The sequence below is a fragment of the Triticum aestivum genome, chromosome 3A (assembly GCF_018294505.1).
Source record: "Triticum aestivum cultivar Chinese Spring chromosome 3A, IWGSC CS RefSeq v2.1, whole genome shotgun sequence".
Classification (NCBI taxonomy): Eukaryota; Viridiplantae; Streptophyta; class Magnoliopsida; order Poales; family Poaceae; genus Triticum; species Triticum aestivum.
Window position 1 is genome coordinate 9,997,589 of NC_057800.1, and position 4,660 is coordinate 10,002,248.

The 4,660-nt window shown below is 41.0% G+C and overlaps 1 pseudogene; it reads left to right on the forward strand.

The window, feature by feature from the left end:
* Positions 1-1,310: 1,310 nt before the first annotated feature.
* On the forward strand, positions 1,311-4,035 carry LOC123057502 (putative fatty acyl-CoA reductase 7; annotated as a pseudogene).
* The last annotated feature ends 625 nt before the right edge of the window (positions 4,036-4,660 follow it).

Genomic DNA, 4,660 nt, shown 5'->3' on the forward strand with positions numbered 1-4,660 from the left:
ACATAAAACCACTTTACGTATATGCATGATATAGAGGCTTAACTGTTTTCAGAAATCATCACTCGTGTCATTCTCTGAATTTAATTGGCATTCTCCATCTGTTGGCCCTGTCCCCCCACGTTGAGTACTTTCCGACGATGGTGAGATGCGATGACGAACGACGAAACAACTCGACGAAGTTCTTTTATGCCAAGATGCACGGCGGTACAAAGCTTGCAGTAATCAATCCTTTGCCTGAACATCTACTAGTACGAGCACGTACGAGCATTTCTACCGGAATCGTTCCAATCGATCTATAATCAGTTTAGCAGGCAAAGGATTGCCTGCTAAACTGATTATACGGGTATATAGGTATTTATTAGCTAAACCAGTCCTATTACAATTCCTATTAGGTGACTGTTCCGTATACATACCGTACACGGCCACATATCATGGTTATTTCCAACAGTCCTTCTCATTGTAGTTGCAATGGTCTTTTCTCATTGTATATAGTTGGCACTCTCCATCGCATCTCCAAAGGACAAGGTCTGTTGTAACGATCTTCTCTGATTTTAGTTAGCACTCTCCATCGCGTTTCTTTGGACAAGTTTAGTTGCACGTCACCGGCCTCTACCAACCACATATAGTTCTTTTCCCTCAGTCACTGGAGCCAACACAAGACATGGAAGCACAAGAGGACTTAAGGTCAGGTCGGCTCCGGTATATGGGAGCGGCGTCAACTGTGCGTTGGCAGCTTGTTCTCGCAACGGCAATGGTCGTTCTGTGGTCCATGAGTCTCGATGTAATTTTTATTATGTTTGGAGCACTTTATACTTCTGATGAACTTTCATAATAGACCTGGGCCATTTTCGCAAAAAAAGGAAACTCTTTTTATGATATATATTCAGTAAAGCTATAAAGGCTATATTAGGAATCCGATGACTAAAACTGAATTGGAAGCGTGAAACGAAGTATTTTGAGAAAAGTGTCTCAACTCTAGTATAACTTTGTACTAAAGTTAGTATAAAGTTGAGACACTTATTTTGAGGAGTGAGTAAGTTGTAACTAAGAGAGAGTATAATTCTCTGCAGCTGCTATCACACAATGCAGGTCGAGTCGGACTGCTAACCACATGTAGGCACTCCAGCTGCACTACTTTTCTGATAAAAACTGACCTGCCCTTATTAAAAAAAAGAAAAGAAAAGAAAACTGGCCTGCCCTTCAGTACCTTAACCACCAGCGCTGCGTGAAACCCATCTCCTTACTGGCCTATAAATACATGGCCACACAAATAGTCTTCCACAATTTTCCAAATAAAAGTTGTCCTTGACCAAGCGACATAAACCACACGTGCGTCCTCTCGAGGCAGGCAAAAGTAGATGGCGATGATCGGTGAAATGGATGCGGACAGCGTTGTAGAATACTTCAGGGGCAAGAGCATCCTCATCACGGGTATGTGTGTTCGTGCTGTAATGCATGATCACTACTTTTCACTTCAGGATGTGCCGTGCATGTGTGCTGATCACTGAGACGCTTATATGTACTCGTGTGTTTCTTGCGTGATTTGTGGGTAGTGCTTGTGGAGAAGATACTTAGGGTTCAGCCAGATGTGAAGAAGCTCTTCCTCTTGATTCGAGCCCCCAATATTGAATCGGCAAAGCTTCGGATTCAGTCAGAGGTGAAATATTGGTTTCTACACCACTTTACCCTATCTATGAGTGCACCTTCTTGCCATCGATGCCATTGTGTTTCTTGATAACATTCTCACTTGTTCACAAGTGAATGAATTTCATCTTTTGATGTCTATCTATCGTTGTGTGTTTAGTAATAAATACACACCAGAGGGGACGATAATTATAGTAGAGAGCACAATAAGCAAGGTTGAGATAGATGTACACGGTATCACTATTCTAAACAGTACAGAGCTGCAAGTAGATTAGCAGCATTCGTCTCTGAGAAAGTACACTTGCTCCTTAGAGAGTAATGTTACAAATGCATAGTACAAATGCTGTTTCGGTATTTTTCAGGTTACAGGGAGCGGGATCTTTCAACTGCTGAAAAAACAACATGGTGTGTGGTTCAATAATTTCATCGAAGAAAAGATCTGTCCTTTGGCAGGCGACATCATGCACAAAGACTTTGGACTAGACATTGCCAGCCTGATAGATTTGTCCAAGGACATAGACATCATCGTCAACGGAGCTGCAACTACAAATTTCTCTGAAAGATTTGTAAGTGTTTCCTGGTCACATATTACTGGCACATTGCTGAAACAATTGGTCCTAATGTGATGCTAAATTTCAGATATGATGTGGCTTTTGACGTGAATGTCTTGGGAGTGAAGCACGTCTGTGCGTTTGCAAAGAAGTGTCCTAAGCTCAAAATGTTGCTTCATGTTTCAACTGGTGTGCAACCATAATAGCACTATATATGATCAAGTTTGTGGTTGGTCGTGTGTCATGACATTCTAAATATTAACTCATTATATAAGTGATTGATTATTTGATTTTACAGCCTATGTAGCTGGTGAACAAGAGGGCCTAATACCAGAGAAGCCATTCTTAATGGGTGAGACCTAAGGGTGGGCACACATCTGGACATCGAGTCCGAGCAAAATCTGATCAAAGAGACCATGAGAGAACTAAACACTAATTGTTCCACAAAGAAGGCTGAGAGGAGAGCCATGAAAGAGCTTGGTCTGAAGAGGTCAGACACAAACATCTGATTAGAAAACAAAAGAAAACATAATTATCCATGTAAACTCCTTCCTTCCATTTGGTAGCACTACAAGCCTGATACATATGTGACGTGTTTGTTCTTATGGACAACTGAATGAATGGCACGAAACTTTGGGTGGCCAAACACCTATGTCTTCACCAAGGCACTGGGGGAGATGATGATCGGGCACCTGCGAGCGGACATTCCAGTGGTAATCATCCGCCCTAGCATCATAACCAGTACCCTCAAGGAGCCATTCTCTGGATGGACGGAAGGAATCAGGTGACGGAAAAAACAAAATATGTTTCTTTATTATTAAGACAGTGTACAACAGTAGACATACATTTCATCTTCCACAGGACAATCGACACAATTATCGTCCGATACGCCAAGCAGACCTTGTCATTCTTCCTACCTGACCTTGATTTGATAATTGACGTGGTGAGTGATTTTTTCACCAGATCAAGTTACCAAGTGAGTAACAAGCTAGGAGTGGTCGTGGTGTGTGTGTGTGTGTGTTTGTGTGTGTGTGTGTGTGTGTGTGTGTGTGTGTGTGTGTGTGTGTTTGACAGATTCCAGGGGACATGGTGGTGAACGCTATGATGGTTTTCATGTCAGCACACTCGGAGGATCAGCAAGAGCATATCATCTACCATGTAACATCATCACTGCGCAACCCCGCACCCTACGCCGTCCTCTCAGATTCAGGCCACCGCTACTTCTTTGACAACCCACCATGCACGGGAAGGAATGGCGAGTTTGTGCAGCTGAAGAAGATGCGATTCTTCAGTACAGTCGAACGATTAATAATGTACATGACCATCAAATACAAGCTTCCCCTTGAGGTTAGCTAGCTTACTATTTCAACATGGAAACATTGATTTCAAAGAGATGGGATGAGAATGAAATTTATAGTATGAGTTTATCCTATGATCAATTGGACAGATGCTTCATCTAGCAAACATCCTGCTATGGGGTGTTTTCTCACGGCACTACAATGAGGCCCGCAGAAAATACAGATTCGTCATGCAACTGATCGAGCTCTACGCACCATACGCCTTGTTCAAAGGGTGGTAAGTGACTTCAAAATCTTATCAAAATGTTGGTTTTTCTTTGGATAATAACATTTTATGAATTTCCACTGACTTAAATTGTCTCCCATCAATCTTGTGAAGCTTTGATGACATGAATTCACAGAAGCTGAGGATGGCGATGAACAAGCATCAAAATATCAATGTAGCCTACTGCTTTGACTTTGACCCCAAGTCCCTCGACTGGGATGACTATTTCTACAGTGTTCACATCCCCGGTGTGCTAAAATTATGGATGATTAAATAACATCTAACTAGACAAATTTCAACTGAAGTTTCTAGCCTTTGAAATACAATAATTGTACTACTATATTTATTTGTAACTCTGGTGAATATGTATTGTACAATATTTTTTATGCAACTTTGTGCATTATATTAATAAAATAAAAGTAGGTTTCAACTTTATGTTGTATCCAAATATTTGTATAGTACCCCGTCATGCAACTCTAATTAATATGTTCGAAAATGTGTTGCATGGAATTCTTTTGACAAGAACATTATGTGATTGTTCTTTCACTTGGTTTCATCAATCTTGTGAAGCTTTGATGGCATGAATTGAGAGAAGCTAAGGATGGCGATGAACAAGGATCAAAACAACGATGTAGGTTAGTGCTTTGATTTTGACCCGAAGTCCCACGACTGGGATGACTATTTCTACAGTGTTTATGTCGCCGGAGTGCTAAAAATTATGCATGATTGAGTAGTATTTAACCAGCCAAATTTCAAGTAGTTGCTGGGCTGTGAAATTCAATAATTGTATTTTATTCAACTCTTGAGAAAATGTATCATACTTTTTTTTGACGAGTGAATAGTAGGAGAGCCCCCTACAGCATAATTTCTACTCCCTGCGTTCCGATTTACTTGTCGTGGTT